The 27,500-nt window shown below is 31.7% G+C and overlaps 1 long non-coding RNA gene across 1 annotated transcript in view; it reads left to right on the forward strand.

The window, feature by feature from the left end:
- Positions 1-27,500, forward strand: part of LOC118762513 — a 963,298-nt gene that overhangs the window by 346,939 nt on the left and 588,859 nt on the right. Inside the window, exon 2 of the long non-coding RNA XR_004998269.1 lies at positions 17,707-17,774. This is a non-coding gene — a long non-coding RNA (uncharacterized LOC118762513). The remainder of the gene's footprint in view (positions 1-17,706; positions 17,775-27,500) is intronic.

A 27,500-nucleotide genomic window follows, 5' to 3' on the forward strand; every position in this document is an offset into this window, starting at 1 on the left:
TGTGAGTTATATAGCATGTGTTTCTTTCCTCACTTATCCTATACCCAACACACCAGCTGGTGTAAGACGCTCTGCAGACTTCATAAGAATCTACATTTAATAATTTACTACTTCTTCTGTCCAACATTTGGTTGTTATTTATGTTATTTTCAGCAAAGAACCGAATATTACCATTTTCAAAGGGCTTTTAAGCTTCTAATTAACCATTTACCACGGGTTAGACGGTTTTCCTGTGTCTTTGCACATATGGATTGGCCTCCTTACACCAGTTGTCTGCACTTTGCTGCGAAGTTAGTAATGTGCATGTGAAATGATGCATCATTGCTCATACTGATGCCCAGGTCTCTCACTGTTTGTGACTCTGTGATTGCAGTATCTCCGTGTCCTGTAAACATCAGTTGTGTAGCCTTTGTGATCTTATAGCACAGTGATTAAAACTTTTGAGCATTAAATTGCATATTATTTTGCTCTCTCCACTGGTATATTGCGTTTAGGTAATTTACGACATCATTAGGACGCTTTATTGTCTGTGATAATGTTGTATCATTGGCGTAGCTAGTGACAGTGGTTGTCTGTGTGACTGTGGGCATGTCTAAGACGGCTACTATAAACAGTAATGGCCCTAAGACAGTTCCCCGAGGGACACCGCTTGAAATTTGCTTCCCTAGAGTGTGCACGATTGGATGCAACCGTCTGACTTCCATCATTTAGTAAGTAATGCAGCCACTCTGCTGCATAACTTACTAAACACACACACGCATATATATATATATACATATATACGACGGGCTTCTTTAAGTTTCCGTCTACCAAATCCACTCAAAAGGCTTTGGTCGGCCCGAGGCTATAGTAGACGACACTTGCCCAAGGTGCCACGCAGTGGGACTGAACCCGGAACCATGTGGTTGGTAAACAAGCTACTTACCACACAACCACTTTTGCGCCTATATATTTATATATATATATATATATATATATATATATATATATATAATACTAGAAGAGATACCCGGTGTGGCTCGGTATTAAGATGGCATTGTTTTTCATCGTCTTACTTGTTTCGGTCATGTGACACTTCAGCCATGCTGGAGCACCGCTTTCTGGGGCGAAGATAACAAAATAAGAATACTCGTGAAGGAGTGAAGATATAATATATATTTGGCAAAAAAAGTAAAATTACTATCCCGAATTACAACAATATCGGTTTCAACACACAATTTCACATCAGGAATCTTGCAATACAAATTGATAATCGGAAAAAAATTAAATATATTATATATATTTTTGTCTTTTATCACTTTCAGCTGAAACCTCTGGCCATGCTGGGGCACCGCCTTGTTACTACCCTGTTATTATTCAGAACTTCCTCTGATATGTGGCATTTGGTGAATAAGGGAGTTTGATGTTGCTGCCCTCATATGCACCTCCTGATGCTAGGTAGATTTTTCTGGGACTCTCGACAGGAAAAGATCCAATTTTAATTCGAAAACACCTACATCCACTTTGTGTACTTCCCTCAGGCTCTTTGAGAGAATATTAAAAATTTGTGGGCCGCTGAAACCCAGGCTGTTCCAGTGACTGGTCCTGAAGCGCGACGGCGTTGTTGGGGGTGTTTTGCACTATGCAGTGTCGACCTGTCCCTGCCATTTGTGTAGCTTTCAAAGCTAGTATCTTCCAGATGTATACTATAGCACAGCACATCTCACATTCTTGTTTCTAAGTATGCATTGGCTAATATTATCTCATTACATTAAAAACAAAATAAGTTGATTTATACGAAATTTTGCGTTATTTCTAACACACCGAGCCATCAAGTACAGACTTTGTCTTTAGTCTGATCATTATGACTGACTGCTGTGAAAATTAAATTAGAATAATACTAAAATTAAATGATTAGACTCGGTTCCAGTCATCGTTTGAACATTATTTCACTTCACTTATAATTGGTAATACGTACATTTCGTAGCTTCTAAACTAGTGACTGAAATATTAGTCACGTCAGTCAAGTAAATAGAAACAAATATCTCAGAAAAATTATGTTAACATGATACATTATCTTTTCTATCAAATTTCTTTCTATTTAAATATTGGTTTCAAAGATCCGAGACTTGGTAATTTCACATAAATATAAAACATTAAATACAAGTGATATTTAGATAACACTTAGAGTGACATATAACTAAGCTAGACACTGGTTGTCTCAAGATCGTTAACTGAAGTGAACAATTTGACAAGTTGCTTTACAGATTTTATACCATCAGACGCTGAAGTATGTGATACAACTTGGGATCAGATGTCTTTTTTTTTAATCTGAAATAGTGAGGCAAAAATGTATATTCCAAAAGTGTTTTATTTTGATATGAAATTGGCTACCATTTAAATGTATCTATATGCACACTTACAGGCATAAACATACTGATACACACAAAGCACGCATACTTACAGACACGCGCATATATATTGCCTGTACACCAACTTTAGAATTTTGTACTGATAAGCGCCTCGAACTATGTTTCTGAAATTAATAAAAAGAATCATAAAATAGATATAGATAATATATACATTCGACGTGCTAAGATATATTCAATATTTTATTCAGTAGGGCTAATCTTGATCATTGGCTGAAAATCATCGCACGTGCATATATACGTGTGTGTGCGTGTGTATTAGGGCCTGTGGCTTAGTGGTTCGAGCGTTGCATACACGTGGGTTCGGTTCTCGGACAGAGCGCTTCTGAAAATCGAAATGTGTTCTTCAAATGTGTCCACTTTGCTCTGGTGGTAGAAGAGTGGTAGAATCGTCACCGAGTCGGCAGAAATGCTTTATGGTATATCTTCCAGCAATCTAAATTCTGAGTTCAAAATCCCGGCTGCTGCATGTAGAAGAAAACGGGAAACCGCTCCAACATTATCCCAAGTTTAGATCACATCGATCCCAATAATTCGATTGGTACTTAGTTTCTCAACCCCAAATCATTTGTAATATTAAATGCAAAAACCACTACTACCCAATGAAAAACATGTGAAAACCATGAGAAAAACCATTCCACAATCCTGGGTTTTTTTCCTATGATAATAACTCGAATCTTTAATGTACGAAAATATATAAATATAATTTCTGGAACTTAATTCGTACATCACTATCTGCTTAATAAAGGTTTCCTTATTTGGATTGTTCAGCTAATCAGTGGGTGTGGGTGTTTGTGTATGTGTGTGCGTGCGTGCCCCTGTGTGCTTTCCAACAACCAGGTTAGGATTAAATTTTCTTGAATAAGGAAGGCTGAAGATTACGATTGAATACATCTTTGTTCTCTTGAACAGCGCTAATTGAATAGATATATGACAGAAAGCTTTCTAACACTTACGAAGTTTACGGCCAATAATTTTATTTACATTTTACGATGCGTAATTTTTATACTGGGTCGGTTCGTAATTCCTGCAACACAAGAGTTCGTATTATGCTTTTCCCTATAAACGGTTACTGTTATAATAATAAAGATAAATATACATTCTGGGAATTCCAGTTTTCTCGAGAAATATAACATTGTTTTGTTTTCATGGTTCCTACGAAAAGTGTATTCACTATTTTGAAATCTAACATGCTATGGCATTTTCCTGTTGTTTTGGTATCAGAGGATGCTAACATTATTCCTTGTAATAAGGACACTTTGCACCCTATTTCATATTCATTTAGAAGGTGCGTCTTCAACGTATAATGCAAGAATACCTTCATATTTACGCAGCAAAATATACTCCACTGTTTTCCATAGACAAATTCTTGGAGCGTACATCGTCTGACGGAGTTATTAATTTACTTGTGTTCCAAAAATCTCAACGGAAGTAAAGTATATTATTGTAATCATGAGACCTGCCAAAAATCATAAAATAATAAGGAAGAGAAACACTTGTCATCTACTTCGACACGTTTTCTTTTTTTTTAAATAAAGAAACCTGTAACATAAAGTTAAAATATAAAGTGCGGCTGAAATCAGGAAGCATAAAGTATGTTCTTCGAAAGGGCAGCGTAAAACAAAATCAGATTAAAAATTCCTGTCTGTGAATGAAAATAATCCGATCAGGCTTTTAATAAAATTGAATTTGGATGATTATAAAACAATTCAATATTTATGTATTTAACATAAGAAATAGTGAGGATTACGCTTAAATGCAGATTTACACATAGTGCATCATTCCAGGAATTATTTGACCACATTTACGCACAAACACAAACACACACACACACACACACATATACACACAAAATGACATAAACACACTTATATAAATTTATGAAATAAAAACGATGGAACGAGCAGAATAAATAAAATTGACAAGTTATTTCTGTGCTATGCTGAGTTAAATATACCACGTTATAATATAAGTATTATATAAATAAATAGGACCCTTCAATAGCTGTGCATCCGCACGTCTTCAGGTGAGTGGCTCTGAGAGCTCTGCAGAATTACGTTCAATTACCCATTGTTTTATACCTCTCTTCTATTTCTAGAATTCTCTTTATACATATAGATTCAAATATATATAAGTCTTAAGAATACCAAGTAAAATAATGGCATTAACAATCAAAAATATATATTATCATGTAAATAGAACAAAATTAGTTCATGTACATAGAAACCAAATGTATAAATATGAATTAACGAAATCTAAAACTAGGGCTTTTTAATAGTAAACATCCCCCTCTTTATGAAGATATATTAACATTCTAAGATGTTAAACTATCTTCTTAAAAAGAAAGGTTTTATACTATTAATAGTATGATATGGTAAAATCGGATCTGTCGTGTTAAAACCTCTCCTATCATTTCACGAAATTCAGAAATGTAGAAACGTACATGCAATGAAACTGAGTCCCACAATATTCATCCAACTAGAATAACATTACCAATAACACAAATGCGTAGACGCTTGAAATCACTTCATAGTAATCTTTTGCATATTTGCTTTCTTTGCAATTTCATTTTCATCCTCTCATGACCTCTTGCTATTTTTTTCAACGCCATTTTTCTGTTCCCACACTATGTTTATCATATCCCCCACTATATTATGCAGGTATACTTCAATCCAATAGATTAAAATGATACAATATTTAACCCTTTTTATCGAATGCTTTATTTTTGATATATATTTATTAACTATGTTTGTGCACGTTTTGTTTTTTATAATTTTTTTACTTTACATATACAAACAAAAAGAAACATACTTTCATACAGTAGAAATACAATTATGAATAGTTTCTAAATTTTACATATCTTCTCTAGATATTTATATATGACTGTTTCTAATCTTAAACATAATCATATCAATAATTATAATTAAGGATTTACACTCTCAGTCGCTTATGTTTTAGGCCATCACTTTTCTACCCATCTGAAATCTTTATTAATATTGTAAGCTTATTTGGGTGATATATTCTTATTTAAGCAGCAATTATAAGTTAAATATCGTTCAAATTTAACATGCAATTTCCAATATAAACTGAAAGACCTTCAACATAAACTTCTCCCTATAGAGTATAATCAACATCAATGTGATAGTTTCATCATTACCTCTAATCTCACTTCAGAGCAAAAGAAGATAATGAGGGTTTTTTAAGGGAAGTAGGTTTGGAAAATAACACTGACTAAAGATAATTTTAAGAAAGTCCCGGGGTCGATTTGCTCGACTAAAGGCGGTGCTCCAGCATGGCCGCAGTCAAATGACTGAAACAAGTAAAAGAGTAAAAGAGTATAAAACGTGCACATTATTTCAAATATCAGCAGACAAAACTCTTACCATGTCTGTATTGACAGACCTGAACTTATCACATACATTTAAAATACCATTGTTAGAGTTCACAAAGTCATGTTTGGAGTGCATGGATGATGCTCTATATACTGGCTCTCCGTTGGTTACGGCGACCAGAGATTCATTTGATCCGATCAACGGAACAGCCTACCCGTGAAATTAACGTGTATGTAGCTGAGCATTCTACAGACACGTGTACTTTTAACATAGTCCCCATGGAGATTCAGCATGACACAGAGTGGGAAACAGCTGGCTCTTTGAAATACAGATGGTACTCATTTTTTCTAGCTGGGTGAAGTTGACCAACATAAAGTAAAATGTATTGCTCGAGGAAAGCACGCATCGCTGGGAATTAAACACTCGATCTTGCGACCGTGAGCCGAATGCTCCAAACCACTAAGCCACGTGCCTCCACTGTGTTATATGCACAAGCGAAAAATTAATAAACCTCGTCAATTCAAGGTAGCATCTTGTGTTGAGTTGCCTTTACAACATAAGTGTTATCGACAAATATTCAATCTATTTGCATGCTAAATACAGAGAGAATTTTTATTTATGGATTTTTTTTGATATTGAAAGATATTTTAGACGCCCCCAAAACTCTATATACAATCTATCGATATTTAGAGTTCACCTTCCGAAGCTGCCTTAAGCGTCGAAACCTCCCTGCAAGTTAAGTGTTCTTCGTTTATATATCGTAGAAGGTTGAGAACTATTTTACAAACGATTTATCTGAAGTTCTGTTATACCAAATATTAGCAGAACTCTAAACTGCGTGCTGTGTTTTAGTATTTTTATTCGTATGAATTATTACAGGTGTGACACAGTTCAGCTATTTCTCTTGTACTGAAAATATATCAGTTTCCACTGCGCTATATCTCCCGACCTCAATCTCCCTTCGTGCTCTTCATTTATGACTTTTTAAATATCATTTTTCCTTTATTATTTCTGCATTTCTATATAGTCACTTCGCCCTCGGCATATTGCTGTGTATCTCCATTCATTAAGTGCTGTTAGAATGTAGTTTACAGAAGAAAAGAAATTGATAAACATATGGCCCCTTTATTCTCAAAACTGGAAAATGTAACGGTAACTGGTCTAATCAATCGTGTAGACCACTTAACGTCATAGATATTTTTTATTGTATTTTTCTGTTTTTATAACCTCACATGCTGTGAATTATTTTTCTCTGTACTCTCAAAATATTAATTCTATCGAAATATTTATTTTTCGTTCCCGGCTTGTATTACTCTACAATTCCTTAGTTTCTCTTATTTCCTTATCAATCCACTTATGAATTTTATTAGGAATCATAACATAATACACATATTTTTCAGTTTATTTGGTATGCATCATTTCACATGACTACTTTTAAGTCCTCTGTGTTAATTGAAATCTAAATCATCGTGTTATCTGTTGCCAACTAATGTGATCTTTCCATAATGAAGAGCCTGAAATTTTAATGTATTAAATTTAGGATTGTGTTTATCTGCCCATCAATAATGGAGTTAGGGTAACCATCAATATTTTTGTATCATCAGTTTGACTAGTTAGGTCGGGGAAGAGGACTTGTGAACTAATGCCTAATACAATGAAGAAGACTAATAATAAACCTAGAACTTATAACAGATGACTTATCAGAGACAAAATCATTTGTAGAAATAGATTGATTTCTTCCCCTGCAAGAAGTCAAAGAGCCATTCTCCGAGTTTTCCTATGATATTGAGATCCGTTAACCTATTCCATGATTAATCTTGTCAAACGCTTTAGCAATATCTAGGCCTATATGCATGCAGTCAGTGATCATTCTCCTCAAGAAATTAATGGGGACAGTGTTATGGTGCTGTAATAGCTGTGACAGGCAAATTAATGCGGTTCAAATACTATGTTGGGTATCATTTAAGAGGTTGTTTTCCTCAAGGTACGAAATTTGTTTACTTCTTCTTTGGATAACAACTCTGTTTTTTGGGGGCTTTTTTTTAGCTTCTGCCCCGCTACATAATTTGTGTATAGCTGTTACTACTGCATCTTTCAGTAGTTCTGAAATATGTCGATATCTAGCATCTTTTGAAATTGCCTCTTTCAGTCGTTTGGTATGGTTGCTTTTTCACGTTTTTAACAATATTTATGCGTGTGTGTGTGTGTTGCAATCGATCGATTGATAAAATTGGAGTATGAACGCACTTAAATCCTTATATTAAGCAACAGTGAGCAGATAAGAAATACATGTGATGCATGTAACCCATTATTACTATCCCTCTGATATATATATATATATATATATATATATATATATATATATATACATACATACATACATATATATATATATATATATATATATATATATATACATACATACATACATATATATATATATATATATATATATATATATACATACATACATACATATATATATATATGTATGTATGTATATATATATATATATATGTATGTATGTATGTATGTATATATATATATATATATATATATATAGAGAGAGAGAGAGAGAGAGAGAGAGAGAAATATATACAAAAGCCTAACTTTAGATACCTCGTATACTTGCTATCAAACAACAAATCTATCGCTAAGTAGTATCTTACGAATAAACTTAAATTTAATATCTAATAATATAGAAAATTACGATAATTAGATCATTACATAAACAACGATATTTACATAAGGAAAATATTATTACACCAAAGACTTATAAAATATTAAAATTTACAATTTAAAGATCTTAAATATAAATAAATACTTATCTTAGCGATGTTTTGTAATGAGAGAGAGATGTATGTATGTAGTATATATATATATATATATATATATATATATATATATATATATATATATATATATATATAATAATATATAATAATATTAGGGAATAAATCCAAACTTACAGGGAAAAATTAGATTTAGGATTACATCCAATTTTATAGTATAAATATATTATATTATATTAGATTAGAGATAAAACCACTATTAGGCAAATCAAACAGTGAAAAACATAAGCCAATACAAAACATTAATTTTAAAATATAAAAGTTAAAAATAAAAAATTATTTAAATAATTTAAACTTATAAATTATATATATATATATATACAAATATATATGTGTATGTATATTTTTATATTTATATATTATTTTATTAATTAATTAATTAATTAATTTATTTATTTATCTATTAATTTTTTTATATATATCAAACGTATTAAAAGATAAAGAGTAAAACACTACGATCGTTTCATGGCTGTACCAATTCGATTTAATACTTCGAGTTATGGTTACAGTCAATCTTCAGGTTAATTGAAATATTTTTAAAATAATCAGAAATATTTAAGCAATATTTTTAAGATATAAATAATATAATAATTTTACTTATAATAAACTCTATTATCAAACTAGAAACTAAAAACTTAACAATAATGATTATATCAAAATCGATTATAATGTTAAATATTAATTTTAATTTATAAGGTAGGAAACCCACCAATAATCTAAAATCGGCAAATAGTCTATATCTAATTACATAAATATTTTTTTTTAAATAATTACTATTATATATAAATTATCAAAGAAAATATATAAATGTACATAAATATTATAATTAAAATTTAAAATAATCTCTATAAATAAATATATATGCACATATAATAAAAACCTAATAAATTAATTTTTCATATTTAAAGATGAAATAGCTAATTTCAAAAATAGAAACAAACTTAAACGAACTTTCGGAAATCTTATCTAAAATACTTATAGAAATAATCAATTCGTAGTTAAATAGTATTGAATAAATACTATAAATATAATTATCAATGGGCATAACTAGCGAATATCAATTCCAAAAGACAATAACTAAGCTATGCTATTAAGTTAGACATGGCCTGGACCAATCTTTAGTCGAAACATATCTAAGTTTATCAAAGTTTATCTAATTTTAATTATAAGAAATTTAAAACTACAATTAATACTATTAATACATGTATATACAAAAGCCTAACTTTAGATACCTCGTATACTTGCTATCAAACAACAAATCTATCGCTAAGTAGTATCTTACGAATAAACTTAAATTTAATATCTAATAATATAGAAAATTACGATAATTAGATCATTACATAAACAACGATATTTACATAAGGAAAATATTATTACACCGAAGACTTATAAAATATTAAAATTTACAATTTAAAGATCTTAAATATAAATAAATACTTATCTTAGCGAGGTTTTGTAATGAACTAAAAATTTGAATCGGAAAAAGAATAAATTGTTGAAGAATTCATTAAGCGTGAGGAACAAATACGCTTTATCAATGAGATTGTGAATGGGAACATTAATAGTTTATCAGTGTAAATAGAATGAAGTCACAAATAAAGAATAAAATCACTCTATACTATAAGATTTATTAATAAAATAACTATGATAAATAATACTTAATACAAAATAAATTAAATAATTTAAATGATTAAAAAACACTAATTATTAAATATATTCTAAACGTCTTATATAATTAATAAATATATAAAACAATTTGTTTTATAGTAACCCCTCATCGTACTATAAAGTCTTTCACCATAATTGTTAAGTTTTAAGTTTCTAGTTTGATAATAGAGTTTATTATAAATAAAATTATTATAATATTTATATCTTAAAAATATTGTTTAAATATTTTTGATTGTTTTAAAAATATTTCAATTAACCTGAAGATTGACTGCAATCATAACTTGCATTATTAATTGAATTTAAATTATTGTTATTCGAATTGGTACAGCCATGAAACGATCGTAGTGTTTTACTCTTTATCTTTTAATACTTTTGATATATTTAAAAATAATAATAATAATAAATAAATTAATTAATTAATAAAATAATATATAAATATAAAAATATACATACATATATATATATATATATATTTGTATATATAAAATTTATAAGTTTAAATTATTTAACTAATTTTTTATTTTTAACTTTTATATTTTTAAATTAACTTTATGTATTGGCTTATGTTTTTCACTGTTTGATTTGCCTAATAGTGGTTTTATCTCTAATTTAATATAATATAATATATATATATATATTATATATATATATATATATATATATATATATATATTATATATATATATATATATTATCGTATGACATGACTATATATAAATTAACAGAATGAGATAGAAAATCGATGGCTGTAAATAGTTTTCAGAACATTTATAAAGTGAACATCTTACAGCTGTTTCCGAGATATTTTATATATCCCATCATCAGAGACGGCGCGAGAAAATTTTTAAGTAATGGTTATTATAGAGAACATATGAAATACAGAGGGAAAGGATTGAAAATTTCCGTACGTATCTCACGTCTGTTGTCATTCCGCCACTTCACTCTGCATTTCATATCTTCTCTATAATAACAATTACTTAAACATTTTTTCGCACCGTCACTGATGATGGGATATATAAATTATCCCGGAAACAGCTGTAAGACCTTGTCAATATAAATGTTCTGAAAACTATTCACAGCCTTGGATTTTTTATCTCATTCTGTTAATTTTTATATATATGCTTGCTAATAGACGACCTACTTGGACTCCTCATTTGTATCATTATCGAATCTGGAGCTTAACGGTAGTCTGTCCAAAGCATTTACTCTGTATTACCTGATACCTTTGGGTTTCCTTGACACCAATACCTCTCATATATATAAAGGCGGCGAGCAGGCAGAAACGTTAGCGCACCGGGCGAAATGCATAGCGGTATTTGGTCTGCCGTTACATTCTGAGTTCAAATTCCGCCGAGGTCGACTTTGCCTTTCATCCTTTCGGGGTCGATAAATAAAGTACCAGCTTCGCACTGAGGTCGATGTAATCGACTTAACCCCTTTGTCTGTCCTTGTTTGTCCTCTCTATGTTTAGCCCCTTGTGGGCAGTAAAGAAATGTTTATATACACAGAGACAGATAGCTAGACAGACAGACAGACAGATAGATAGATAGATAAATAGACAGACAGACATACAAACTCTCTTTACATGTTGCGCACACATCCCTAAAGATGTCCCTACATTAACATATATATATATATATATATATTATATATATATATATATATATATGCATGTATATCAATATGCATGCATCATCTCGCAAACACTATACGTTCATGAACACAACTTTTTTTTGTTTACTAATAACTTCTATGTTTATGTTACAGACAAGAATTAGGTTCAGTAATCTCATTAAATTTTGAGAGAGTAATTTCATATTTACCTTAAAAATTTTGAAGATTCCGCGAAATTAATCATCACCAAATTCTTTGTCTCCTCTTTCTATATATTGAAAAGTAGGTGTTTCATGTCTAATCTTTCCATTTTTTTCAATACCCCAATGCATTGCTGATGCTATTCCCAAGGCACGATTACGAGAATATTAAATCTTCTCACCTTTTCCATGATTAGATATTGTGTTCTGCTGAAAAACGTAATATTTTTTACTTTTCCATTATTATATCCTAATTCCAAGCATTTTATGCATGAATCTACGTTGATGTGTTTTGAAATAAAAGAAAGTCTCACCAGTGTGATTCTTAGGTTTTTTTTTGCTAAGCAAAGCAAGTGAATTATATATGCACGTAATCTTTTATAGTTTTCCTGGGCATAAATTTACGAAATATAACCCATCACAATAACACCTTTAACGTTGGTTTGTATTAGTAGGTGTTAAGTTTGAAAGTTGGCAGAGTGAAGTGTAAAAAGTAGCTTCATTTAAAGTACGAAAGGCGTACTTATGGGGATAATGTCTCATAACCTGCGTTTAACACCAGAGAGGTAATTTGTCATAGACGGTTTCATACAATGTTTATGAACAACTAAAATTCGAAGCACAAATCTAACACAAATATGTAGTCGTTTCCATTTCCTAAGCACGAAAGACTTCGAAAGAAAAACAGTAAATAATGTTTTCACAAATGTAGAAAAAAAAGCGTTGTAGCTTTTCATCTATATTTCCCCGTTGGCCGTTAAATATTATTTAACATACAACGATTATAAATATATAGAATGTGTTTACTTGATTAAAATGACATCAATATACGAGTGAAACACATTCACCTAGAAAAAAGAAAACTAAACATTAATCAAGCAGGTTTATAGGAGAAAAGTTCTCTAAATTGCAAGTCTCCAATACGCATATTTTGCCATTATAATATTCATGCTTCTTGCTTGCTCGATTAGAGAAAAAATGATCTTGTCAGAAATTCGGTTTATAGCGAAAAACTACTAAATTAGATGCCAATAGCAATTTAGTGTCGTGTTCTTTTATTTGTATCAATTCAACTATTTCTTTTATCAGTAAAATTAATTTAATTTCCTATGAAATGGAGATATTAATGAGTTTTCAGGAATATCTTTATACATACGTGATGACCTGCCCAGAACAAACTTAGAATTCAATTAACAATAAATTACGTAAATGAGTTTTTTTAGAGAATTTGTTAATTTTTCATAACAGCATATACTGCAGACTTTAGTGAACTGAACTCTGTTCAATAAATTGGTGATACATGTTTCATGAAGAAAAGAGAAGGTGAAAGACAATGTCACTGAGCACAATTTAAATTTTATCGTAGTTACACGGACATTGACGGTGCATATCGTGTATGCAAGGCTCTAATATCCCAACTAAAAACTAGGACAACTTGGATATTACGAGATATATTCGCCTCGACATAAAATATAAGTAAACGATACAAACAACTTCTTACAAAATATTTTCAAACAAATTTTTGAGTTTGGTAAGATAAAGAAAATGTAGAAGTAATATTTATTTTGGTTTCTTTCATTTTAATAATCTGAAGTTGCATCCTAGAGCAATAATTTAATGTGAAGCCTTCGCAAGAAGAATTTTTCAGTTTTGATAATTTACACTGAAAGGTTTTAGTTTTCTAAATACAAAAAGAAAAGCAAGAAAATATAATTTTGTCATTTATGATGTTTGAAAGACAAAAAAATGCAAGCGGATAAACCACAGAAATTTTAAATGGTGGATGCCAAAAGCATCTATTTGCAAATATTCAGTACACACACACAATCACGCACACACACATACACACGTGCAAGGATGCTTAATACTGTATGCGTATGCACACATACGCGCACTTATCAAATTGTATATTCTGTATATGTATGTTTTCACACCAGCATAAATATGTGTACGGGCACATGCACGAGGAGATACGTTGAAGCATTAATTTCGCTTGATATTTGGAACTTGTGTGTGAGTGTGTGTGTGTGTGTGTGCGTGTGTGTGTGTGTGCGTGCGTGTTTGTGTTTGTGTGTCTCGATGTATGGAAATATATAATATATATATATATATATGTATATATATACGTGTTAGACACACACACATGTATGTATATTACGTATATTAATACAAGCTACACAAAACTCGCGGCTGTATGTATACGTCTGTGTTTATTATATAAATGATTGAACACAGACATATACATAATAGATTTTTAAAAAAAAAAGTTTTTTCTTTTACATTTGCTGTCATCTTTATTTAGAGAGAATTTCTGGAACATAATTCATACATCATAATCCTCTTAATAAAATTTGCTTACTTGCCTTGTGCATCCTCACATTCTATATATGCAGGCACACACAAACGCACACACGCACGGCATGGGCATATATATATTGCTATATATATATATATATATATATATATATATATATATATACACATGTGATTGTGTATTTGTATTTGTGTGCGTGAGTATACATGTATATATATACATATACGTATATAGCACTTATATGTCAACTATATATATATATATATATATATATATATAATATATATATATATGCGATCGTGTGTCCGCGTCTGTATATCCCAGTATATCTCCCTCTATGTTTGCTTACGTTTATGTTTGTACGTGTGCATGTTTGTGTGTGTTTTTGCGTGTGTTTGTGTGCTGTGTATGTGTTTGTGCGTATGTGTGCGTTTATTGCCCTACAGAAAATACAATAATGCGTACGAACATTTGATTTCTTATTGTTCATACTTATATACATTTAGAGAAATTAATGTTTTTTTTAATATTATCATATGACATGACTACTGTTTATGACGCCTAGCTCATTATTGTAAATGACGGTGAAAATTACTTGAATGTAAATCTTTAATTTATCGGTACGGGCCAAAATTCACATGTGAGTGGATTTGGTGCTTTTGTATGTAAAGAATTTCAAGAAACTTATTTTAAGCATTCTAATGTTAATCCTTTAATTAATTTCATTGTGTCTCTATGAAATGTTTCTTATGGGTGTGTCTTTGTTTAAATTTTCAAGAAAGCTCAAACGGCCCAAAATGCTTTCCTCTATTATTGCGCTCAAACGTTACTTCAAGTACTTCGCATCATTTTCTCCGTAGTTATTTATGTTCTGAATTTCAAATTGCGCCGAAGTCGATTTTGCATGTTAACTTTTCGTGGGAGAGTGGTAAGTCGCTTATATCAACGCAAGTATTCATTTTGTACTTATTTTATCAAACCCTAGCGGGACGAAAGCTAAAGTCGACTTCGATGGAATTTGAACTCAGAAAGTAAAAGTGGACGAAATACCGCAAAACATTTTGCTTGGTTTGATGAAACATTTGCTAGCTTTCCGCCATCAGAACAATAATAATAATAATAATAATAATAATAATAATAATAATAATAATAATAATAATAATAATAATAATAATAATAATAATAATAATAATAATAATAATAATAATAATTATAATAATAGTAGTAGTAGTAGTACTAATGGAGGAACTGAAACAGCGCCTCATTGCAAAGAAATCAAAGAGGATAAGATACCACCAAAGAGCGAAGGGTTACTACCAGAATAGTTTATTCAGAGTAGATCAGGAGAGATTCTATAAAGAAATTAATGAAGAGTGTACAGATGAAAAGTTGATACCAGACAACATGGAAAATCAAAGGTTTGGAGTCACATCTGGGGCAAAGCAAGGAGCACAAGAAGGATGCTGAATGGTTACAAGAACTGAAACCAACAGTAGCCTGTCCAAAACAGGCAGAACTAGTCATTTCAGTTAGGGAAGTGAAAGAAATCAGCAAAGAAAATGAGCAAATGGCTCCGACACAAGATGGAGTTCAAGGCTTCTGGAGCAAAAGATTTGGTGAATGTCATGCTGCGCAACTCAACACCTTGTTAAATGCCGACCAAGTAATACCATAGTTGTTGACATTGGGTAGGACAGAGCTATGTCTAAAAACATTGAAAATGCAATACGGCAAACAATTACAGGCCGATATCCTGTTTGCTACTTATGTCGAAGTTATTGACTGAATACACACAGGGTCAATGTACGAACATCTAGACAAATGCAGTCCTGCTACATGAGGAGAATGGTTGCAAGCGTAAGTACAGAGGTACCACGGATCAGCTCCTGATAAACAAAACTGTTCTTAGAGAATACAAGAGAAGGAAGAGTAACTTAGCATGTCAAGGATCGAGTATCGTAAGCCGTACGATATGATCCCACATTATGGAGTGTATGAACCTATTTGGTATTGCATCCAATATTGAGCGATTGTTTGGAACAAGTATGGCGAATTGGAGGACGGACTTGACAGCATATGTAAGAAGTTTAGGAACAGTATAAATTAGGAGGGGCATCTTCCAAGGTGTCTGCCTGTCCCCACTGATCTTTGTACTGTCCTTGATACCACTAACACTAACAAAAGCGTAATGGGGAGAGGGAGTCACATTGAAATAGGCTTCGTTTGATGTTGATGTTATTAGTTTCGCTCATCCCATTATTATGGTTTAGAAGGAGACGTGTTTTCCACTTGGCCATGGTACCTTGTAAGAATTTGTAGATGACAGGATATTTCTTGTATACCCCAACGGCCCTGAGTATCCAATTATGTGGAACACTATCAAACACTTTCCTATATGCTATCCATGCCATACTCAGATACTTTTTGCTCCGGCAATCCTCTATAATCATATTACTTATGATACAATCATATTACTTATCGGTAATTGGTCTTTGCACCCATTAAATTCCTTATACAACCTTTTTGATCTTGTGGAAGGGTAAACGTATGTTCAAAGAAAGCGTATATTGTGTCAGTTTATATGGATTTGAGACTCTCGTAGATGGTACTGTGACATGTTAGTGGTCCGTAGTTCTTTGGGATTTTTTGCGTCTTCAGTTTTTGGTAGGAAGTATGTGTTGTTCCTTTGGTTAGCCAAGCAGGTATTTGCTCTGGGTTCTGGAGGACATCAGTCAGATATGAAATTTTGATGTAATTCTGTCGAACAATTTAGCCAGAATTTAGCAATAGTCCTAGTGTTTTCCATTTGTGAGATATCCTAAGAACACATCTTAGCACTTGTATATCTACTGACACCTATTTCTGCTCTTCAACTTATCCAGTCTCTCTTTCTCGTGCTCTATCCTGTCAGCTTTAACATTATATTCTTTATATTCTTCCAGAACTCTTCCATTTCCTCACTCTTAACTAGGTCCTTTTACTTCTATTTTACTTTGGCCAATTTCCCTATAACATTTCTTTGCATCCGTCTCATATCTTGTATTGTCGATACAATTTTATTCTCCTCCTCCATCTTCTTCTTCTTCTTTTTTTTTCTGCTTCTGCCGCTTCTGCTGCTTCTGCTGCTTCTGCTGCTTCTGCTTCCTCTGTTTCTTCTGTTTCTTCTGCTTCTTCTGCTTCTGCCTCATCTTCTTCTTCTTCTTCTTCTTCTTCTTCTTCTTCTTCTTATTATTATTATTATTATTATTATTATTATTATTATTATTATTATTATTATTATTATTATTTTGATAGACATATTTTCTGCTCATTCTACAGGATTACATACATGGATGGATATACAGCTTGGAATTAATGCTTAATTAAAGGATAACATACGGCATGAGGTAAGAAATATTTTGGTTTTATTTACACCCCTTTTATTTAGACGCATTTGACACAGTTTGGCGATCATATTATACATATTCTAAAGTGTGTAACGGTTAGAAATAAATATAAACCAAACGCACAATTACGTGCACACACACACGTTCTGTGTGTATGTGTATGGATGTGCGTGTGTGTGCGTGTGTGTGTGTGTGTGTGTGGTGTGTGTGTGTGTAAGTATTTAAAATTGAGTATACACTTGGTAATATGCTGTTGAAAGCGCGTTCAGTATCTTCGGTTACATGATGTCTTCGGCAGTATGGATATAGGTGTCATTGAATTTACTTCAGGAATCCGTCGAGCATATAACAAATGAGAAAAAGAGGAAATGAACACTCTCTATTAATCACAGTGATCATTTCAACCTATCTTGCATTGGTCCCTCACGTGTGAAGATTTTTGGTTGTGGTGCGTCATTTTGTGCAGATGTGTCCTGTCAGTCGACTATTCAAAAGTTAACTCGTTAAATAAACTACGATTCACTTAGTTCGAATAAATTCATATTTTATTAGTTGCCTGTAGGCAGCTGTGCACGAGTTATCATTGTATGGAATGTCATGGAATGGAGTGCAGTTCATTTTAATAGATAATGGACCTACTTATAGTTAATTATAAATGAAAAACGTATATAAGAATAAAAATTTAAAGGTATATTTATCTGAAATATATTCAATTTTCACTTATCTATTTTCATACTTATATAGGTATTTTATTTATGATTAACTATAAGTAATTTCATCGCCCATAAAACTGTACTCCTTTCCATGTCATTCACAACCACAATATCCGTTTTACGCAACCAGCTACAAGCAGATAGCGAAATGTATTATAATCGACTAAACTAAGTGAAACCGAGTTTATTGAGCGAGATTCATTTGACAGTCACTTAATGGAACACGTCTGCACTGAATGGTGCACCACAACCACAACCAGTTCTACTTGCCTGTATACATATATTTGTATGTACATACATATATACAAACACATACGCGAGTATAACTATATTTCACAAGTTCGTGTTCCCTCAGACAAGGAAAACATTCGATGTTGATATTGCTTGGAGAAGAAAAAGTATCCTTATGAAATAATATGAGAGAGAAAAGAAGCAAAAAAGAAAAAAAAACGATGGGATATTAATGATGTTCTCAAAATGTCGGACACATGCGTTTTTCTTTTGTAACTTAAAAACCTACGACACACTAAAATCAGCTGTTCTCGTTTAAAATGAGATCGTATACTTTTGCAGAATACGTGGCCTCCACTGTCTCCACTTAGCGTCGAAACTTTGTGGGCAAATTTTCGTTGGGAACGTCGGACTATTATTTGGGTTCAACAAAGTGTGTTCATAAAAGTAGCCGTGGGAAGATAGATTGTGTAGAAAGCGGGAATAAGACGCATGTCAAATTCCTTTATTTGTGTTAATAGGAGGTGTTCCCTAAGTGAGTTACTAGAGTAAGTTAAAGTACTAGATTTTTATATGAAAGAATTTTGTCTTGCTTTTTATATAGGTTTTACAACAGAAACGGATGTGTACATGCATGATTTCTCAATGTAAAAACATCTTACATACACACATACGTACACACACACACACACGCCCGCACGCACACACAGACATATACGTGAATATAAGTATATATACACACGTACATTCACACACATATACATACTTATATACATACGTGTGTATGCATATTGCATTTCAATAACTTGTTTTCATTAAGAATCTCTAGAATAACAAAGTAGTACAGTTAGTTAATTCAACTGAAGTTATTTGATTTTAATAAGATTCCTGGAAACGAAATTAAAAACTAAGATATATTCATACACTCTTCCCTGTTTCGATAATATTACTGTTCACCCAGTTCTTAATTGTGTTGTGTCAGTTCTACACAGAGACGTAAATTATATTTTCTTTATCACTGTCTGCTGTATGAATAACAGTCAAACTAGGGACGATTTTATTACATTGAACAACGTCTCACTTTCCTAATGAATGCAAACCTGGAAAGTAATTCTTTTCATGTTGATAGCACAAGCGCAAGAAAGATGAGAGAACAATAATTCTATTTGAGCTCAACATTGAAAGAGACGTCACGAAAATTGCAAACATTATTTAGATTATCACCCAACACTTTTTACTACTACTACAACTTTTGCATTTACAAGATACTACCATTAAACGATTAATTTTAATCGACCTCATACACTTTGCATGTGTTAATGGACACAAGGAGATATTTCAAATTTTATGATGAATAAATATTGTTAAAACGAGTCTTCATCCATTTGCTTGGCCTTTCTCGTTTAAAGTGATGTTAACTTTATATGCATACCGCTGTCATCCTCCGTGTATCTCTGTTTCTCCCTGGAGATAACAGTAGGCAGAAGACTCAGATTTATTATACTGCCACTTTGATTTAATAACATCTCTCAAATCATCTAATACCAGACAGCTGGTGATGCAGCTAAACTGAACATACTACAAGGCTGTTGGAAACTTTTAGAATAATGCCGAATTCATTAATAGTCAATTTGTCATTGCTGATTACTAATCGAACTAAAATGACTAATCAATTAATTTCATTGTTATCTCTGTGCTGATAAATCTGAAATGTCATGACATCATTGGAATATATAATCATCATTCTCACAATGATTATCAACATGGATGTCTCTGACACAACCACAGCTACTACCTACACCCTCTTCTTCAGCAATACCACTTCTTGAATATTTTCCTCCTCCCTTTCCCCTCATCATCATCATCAAAGGAGGTAGGTGGCTCAAAGGATGCCCAATCCTGTTGTCAATGAGGAAAACAATCAGAGATGGTACGTCAAACAGAAGATAAAAGTTTGCTCGTTAGTGTTAGAATTGTGACACACCGAAAGATATTTAAGAAACACGATGATCAAGGATTGAAAGCTAGAATGAGAAACGGTAGAGAAACGAGAGAGAAAACAAGATCAATACCTGGAGGTGGCTAAGGCAGCCTGAACTTAAAGAATGCACTGTGACATTTATTTGGAGTGTTGAGAACGAAAAATCATTAAATCGCCCTTTTATAGGATGTGTTGCATCAAAAATTAAGAGTTTCATATATTACACTTATTTGCTTCAGTCATGTCACTGCAGCCATACTCAAGTACAGCCTTTAGTCGAACAAATCGACCCCAGAACTTATACTTTGTAAGCCTAGTACTTATTCGGTCCCTTTGCCGAACCGCAAAGTCACGGGGTGTTAGACACACATCGGTTGTCAAGCGATGGTGGGGTGACAAACACAGACATATATATATATATATGTGTATATATATATATATATATATATATATAATATATATATATATTATATATATATATATATATATATATATATATATATATATATATATATATATATATATATATATATTACAGGTTTCTTTCAGATTCCGTCTTCCAAATCTACTCACAAGGCTTTGGTCGGCCCGAGGGTATACTAGAAGACGCTTTCCCAATGTGCCACGCAGTGAAACTGAACCAGGAACCATGTGTTTGGTAAGCAATCTACGTACCACACAGCCACTCGTAGTCAATTGGCAGAAAAGGAATACAAAAGGAAGCATGATAATGTAGCTAGGTATGACTTAGAAACTGTGTGGAAATACAGTCTTGAAAGGACATTGAATTGGCACACCAGAAATAATGAGTGTAATATATTGTATGATATTACAATCCAATGTGATCGAGTGATTGATGGTTGGAGAAGGGATATTGGTGTTGTTGAGAAAGTGATGAATAAAATGAATATCATAGATATTGGCATATATAGGGAAGCACGAGGGGTGGACAAAGAGCTAGAAAAGATTGAAAGCTACAAGTTACTTGAATAAGATTGTCTGTATTTGAATAATGAAAACGGAAACTGACATCCCAGTAGCTGTAGGTTCATTAGGAGTATTAACAACCAGATTTGAGAAATTTTCTCATAGCAATGTATGTCGAATGACTGCAATGTATTCTATATGACATATGTTTTCTTAGGCTTAGTAACGTCAAGAATTAAATTGAGGAATAGAAAATTTCACCGAATTGTCAGTTTCTTTTTTCTTAAATGATTCTTCCACTGTTCTTTAATTTTCAGTTTTATGTCACGCATCCAAAACTGAAATAAAATTAAATGGTCGAATGAAATACTATTATATGCATATATGTGTTTCCATTGCTACAGCCCTCTTCTGAATACAATGAATGCGCGTAAAAACAGACACTCACAATCATATATACATAATACGTAATGGGACCTTCAAAATGTTTGCGAACCAAAAAATACCCAAATAATTATAGGATGGCAATTATCAATTAGCGTTTTTGGCAATATAAGATGGTACCCATAATTCCAATAGCAATTGTAACCGGTAATTTTTCAAGGATTTTGATTTACAATTCATTAATTTAATTTTTGGCTTGATAATTAAATGGACTATTTTGTGTTTTGTATCTATTTATCTGTGTGTATATGAACGATCCTTTCAATTTCAGTATAAATTCCTTCATGGAAAGATTCTACTTCTTCACGTTGCTTAAAACATACCCTGTGGCTCGAAACTTACGCTCAGAAAAGTGGTTAATATTTATGTTTAGAATTTCTAAACCCATGTCAAAGCGTTAACGATTTCGCTAGTATGTAAATGTTTAACGTTTCATAAAATTTTCAAATATATTCACAGAAAAGAACATCTAAGAGACGATGGTGGAAACACTTCGCTATTTCAACGATAATAGTGCTTTCTCTACATATTATTCTGTTTCTTTATACTAGCGCTTAGTTAGCAAATTGCAGAATTGTATAAAATTACGAGACAATTTACAAAGATAAAGCTGGACTCAATTAAAAATTATGGAAATAGTTCCAGGCATGGAACATGTTTGATTTTTTAATGCGTTTAATGAAGGAAAATATATTCACAAGAAAACAGAATGAGTTTCTCATTTTGTTTTATATCTTCAGTTCAGTTTATTTTATTTTTACTAGAAGTCTTCTGTCTCCGAAAACTGAATCGGATGATCCGCTGGTTGACATTAATTCTAATAAAATGTATTTATACCCCGCCCCCAGTTTTCGTTGTTGCAATTTTAAAACGGAGATAATATATCTTCAATTCAAGAATATGAAAGAGTGTGGATAGGAAAATGTTGAAAATGTTATGAATTGTTTCAACGAATGATTTTAATCTCAATATGCTGTCAAATATAGGTAATATAAAGTTTAAAATAACAAATCCTTCCTTCATTATTTCTTTCCTTCCTGTCTTTCTTCCTTTGCTAACTAATGTAATACTATAAAAAGTTATTCTTTGTGAAATTGATCGTACATAACACTTTCTTGCATCATTTAAATGTCAGAGAATATATAATATGGAAAGGTGTAAATGATGAACTGTAGTATAACTACCGAACCGGCACTCACGTCATATATGTGCTCCAGCTATGCAATGTACAAAATCAGTCTCAACGCGAATTTCAAAATGTAATCTCAGCGTTACTATCGTTTTCTTATCAGTATGATAACTTTGATTCTGAAAGCTATCTCAGGAGAATTATGCATACATCTCAGAGCTAGAATCAGGCAGATATTTTACTTTTGCTTAAGCAAGAAACTCAAAGTAAATATGTTTTGGTCTCTTTAATATATTATTTGCTAGACTGAATTACTGGAATATGCGCGATCAAGGTATTGTCTTAAAGCTTTATCAGATGATAATAACATTCTTTTCATATAATTTCTATACCATGTATTGTTTCTATGGAAACTACATATATGAGAAATGCTATATATTTTAGCAGCATTCAACAGAAATTCCATTATGTTATTAGATTCCATCAATAAGACATATACGTCAGTATCGGAATACCAATTTTCTATAAATGCTCGATTTCATAATGAATTTTCCTAACCTGTGTTGTATACAATTCTTTGAATGTCTTTAGAGGAGAAATACATTTAAAATGGCAAAACTTTCCAGAGTATATGGTGGCATAAATATATTTGAAAGGTTTTAGATAAGGCACATTTCCCAAATTATATGTGAATAATATATATTTTTTATCTTACGAGCCAGATTTTTGGGAAACTAAAAATGTTTATAAATACATATAAAACTGTAATATCCATATAGATGAAGCGGTAGGTTCTTTCCATCTAAACATTAGATTTCGGGTAACACCAACACAAAGATGAACTTTATTCCTGAGTTATACCTTTTAATAATATTACTCAGTCAAATGCATGGAAGAACATATATATTTGATATCCTAGAAATAGCAGATAAATCTCTCGTAACTCACTTTTTATCATGTTAAAATAATAGACTGGATAAACTAATTTTATATATCACTTATTTGACAATAACTTTCGTTGTTCAATAAAAGAAAAATAGATTTATATTCATTAATCCTATCTATTGACTTGTTCATATGAACTATGTTTATATTTTCTGAGCATATATAAACGATATCCTTACTGCTAAACCTTCTAATTTAGCCAAAGCAAATATGTAAATATACTAGAAAGTCAGCCTTGTAAAACTGAAGCATCTATATATAAATTTCTAGAAATTTCGATCAACCAAAACTGCATGAACTCAATAATCAGTTAAATGGTACGAGAAATGGCAAATTTTAACGAGGATTCTGCAACCATATATCATGCAAGCATATAAAACAAATCACTGTTATATCTGCTTACGAATGAACACGCTACACCATGTGAAAGATACGAGATTCACACAACATATTAAGTAGAATATTTGCAGCATACACCCCCCCCCCCACACACACACACACGTATGTACACGTGCGCGTGTGTGTGTAACGTATTATGTATTAATTTCGTCGATTGTTTTCCGATCTCATGCTAAAAATATATGTTAAATTAATAACATAGAGGAAACGAGACTGAAACACCAACCAGCATGCATATATATGTATGAATATTAGGCAATATTTGGCTGTGAGAAGTTATCAAAAATCTGCTGTAATCAAGAAATAGACTACAATGCTATAGAAAACGGAAATTAGGAGGCTCCATATTTTCAAATCGTAAAAACATTTTTCAGTTAATCAGTGATAACCCGAGCAATCGACCAGCCGTCTTGTAGTTTCGCCTCCTGTAAATGTATTTTTATTTTTATTTTCTACTTTCAACCGATTAGAAAAACCTTTACTAAAGATACAATATTAAGTACTTTACGTGGAAGATCTCTAGAGCTTGGGGCATCAAATCATACTTCTAATGGTATTAGATGTTTAATTTTGTCGTGGGGAACGTAAATCAGGATAAAGTCCCTGAAATCATATAAGCAGTCATCGAACTGCTGACATCTCTCAATTTTTCTTAACAGTAAAGGTGAAAATACAAATGAAATTCCGAAACCTAAATTTAGCTATGTATTTCAGGGAAGTGTATGATTATGAGTCACCCATGAATACAACCATTAATCATCCAAAATACAAGGACACTAGTTAAGTATATAAAAAAAACATACATATACATATGTACACTTCTATATTTGTATATTATGTGTGTGTGTGTATCCATATTTCACGACTATGTTCGAGTTTTATCTTCATTATATATTTTTGGTGTTTTGTTATCGGAGAATTTTGCAGGTAGTTTGAAACCTTGCATTGTGTTGGGATAAAGAAATGTTTATATTCTGTGAGCAAACGATATAAACGAGCATAATTCGATACAAATATTTATAGATCCTGTTTGGTTTTGCTGCATTAAATTAATAATTGCTTAAAGGTTAACATACGCTCTTGTGTCATTAAGGTAAGGCCTACCATTTCCTTTTCCGTTTTGTTCCATATTCAGATAGACATGTCATAAATACGCGTATAGCAATATATTTTCTGGAACGGAAGGACATGATTATACTTATTTATACTTCTCGTTCATGATAAACACGATAATTAACAGTTATATATTAGGTCAATTCCTTTGCCAGTAAACCCAAATCCAACAAACATCAACATTTCCTATAGAAAAAATCAAACTCATAGTGGTTCTGAAGAGTAAAAAGTAAAACAAAATATACACTAGACTTGCTGAGAATAAAATGGTATTGCTTCCTGTCGATGTTTCTAAATTGATTTCAATCAATAAACATATCAATATATATACAAGCACACTCACACACACGTGCGCCTATACATAATACATACATACATATATATCTCAGTTGGCTATTGAATAAATTCAGCATTAACTCTATAAATCCTTTTTCGTAATAGACTTTCTTTGCTATTTATATTCTAGGCATTGTAAAACAAAGATTTTTGATAAATAGAATTAAATATATTCAATCAAAAAGCAAATCTTTCATTATTTATTAATACTACTATAAATATATTTGATAAATGTCGAATACCATATTAAGCCATATATACGTTTTTTTATGTTTTTATTTTGGATATTATATTACTCATATTTTTAATGCAACTCTCTTAATCTTCATTGCAATGTTTTTTTCGGCATCATTTTGATCCATTCGTAAGATTAATGTGCTATAGTTTATACTTTAGAGTTATTTTACTCCGGTATGCTTCTTTTAACGTCCTAGAAATTCCTTATAATTTTTATTGTACGGATAACCGCTCTAAACACTAAGTATTCACTGTGCGAAGAGACTTGACATGAAAAATTATGAAACACCTTCCGTTCCCAAAAAATGTGTTTTATTGAAACTTGCAAGTAGTGGTATTTTTAAAATAAAGGTTCGTTCGTTAGTTGGTAATATACAAATGGCATTGACCAGTGTACACTGAATATTCAGTTGAAGGAATATACAGATATATATAGTTTGAGAGAAAAATAAAAGAGAGAGAGAGAGACATAATTTTGAATATTTTAGGGAATCTGATTATAACTAAGTATAAACTTAGGTATACTCTGTAGCAATAACCAGATGATGTTTCATTAATAAATTTAAAAAACCTAGGATAAACACATGTATTATTGTATAGCAACGTAATCATTTGTCGTTCATGTTTCTCAGAAATGCAAATAGCGAACGTAATATGGTGTATACTATATCGTAGGGTATTGGGTCATACAGCAACATCACTCTATGTGCCATAGATCATTCTAAGGTCGCATTTGGCGATAACACTGTCTACTGTTACAAACACTGTACTTTGAATGCATTTATAAGTAACTCGTTAAAATATCCAATAAAATTTCTATAGCGGGAAACTTAAGCTGTGATATTTAACATACATATCGTTTTCAATAACGGTAGGTGATATTAGGAGAAAAACGGGGAGACATAATTATATTCTTTCAATAGTAATTTTCTTTTGCGTGGTACGCGTACATTATTTCTTGTGGAAAGCATTCCAATGATAGCTGTGCATAAATTTACCAAGACTATAGGTAGCTGTAATGAATCGAATGATTTTCTCAGAACTGAAATCGTTCTCGAATCTAACATTACAATTATTCTATCATTTTTTCTCAGTACATTTATATGTTAAGGATAAACATCATCAAGGTAGCACATTATTTATTGTAATACAATACAGTATACAGATACTGGCATAATGAGTCGAAGCCTTTACGCAGGAAGTGAAACTCTCTCTAACGAATCCAAAGAAATATAGTTCTTAGTATACGTTTCCGCTAACCTAGTTTATGA

Source organism: Octopus sinensis, linkage group LG3 (genome assembly GCF_006345805.1).
Source record: "Octopus sinensis linkage group LG3, ASM634580v1, whole genome shotgun sequence".
Lineage (NCBI taxonomy): Eukaryota > Metazoa > Mollusca > Cephalopoda > Octopoda > Octopodidae > Octopus > Octopus sinensis.